Here is a 772-nt window from a genome sequence, read left to right on the forward strand (position 1 = left end):
TGCCATAGCACTCTACTGAGGGCCACAAAGTGAGACTTGGTCTCAATAAAAATAAATAAATAAATAAGTGAAAACAAAAAGAAAAAACTTCAAACTAAAACAACTGAAAACAGAATTCAAAAAAAAAATGAAATTTCTTCCTTCTACTAATTTTAGAGACCTTAAAATGCCTGTCCCTAAATAAATTTAGTTCCTTCTACAATACATCAAAAAATTCTTTGTGACATCAGTGCTGAAGATATTTGGGGTAATAATAAACACACTAAGTAAAAAATAATAAGGTAATCCGTATTATTTTTAAATTATTTCTCAAAATCGCATTTCTACATGTGAAACTCATAGCTGTGTGCACTTTAATTTTGGCATCTCTTTCATGTTTACGATTTCCTGAAACAATTCTATTAACATGTGATCTGGGGGTGGGGAAATTCACTTTTGCTAAATGCAGAGAGAATACACATAATCTTAGGGATTAACTTCTGAAACTGAACCCAAATACTTAGCAATCAAATGTACTTGGCCTGGGCCAAATTTAATTCTTCTGGTTTAAGAAGCATGTTTTAAAACAGCTATTCTGAAAATACATGGATGTTTCCCTTTTGGGACGTATCCTTCATTGACTGCCGTTGGTATTCAACCCAGATCCACTGAGATACATTTATCAGCCTCTATGAGCTTTTCCTGTAACAGCTGCCTTTGTGACATTCTTCAGAGGACTCTCTCTGGCTACTGGATCGTTCAGGACCAGAAGCGCCTGAAAGTTTACTTTCAC

Source organism: Otolemur garnettii, unplaced genomic scaffold (assembly GCF_000181295.1).
Source record: "Otolemur garnettii isolate 467f Iridium unplaced genomic scaffold, OtoGar3 scaffold00009, whole genome shotgun sequence".
NCBI classification, from domain to species: domain Eukaryota; kingdom Metazoa; phylum Chordata; class Mammalia; order Primates; family Galagidae; genus Otolemur; species Otolemur garnettii.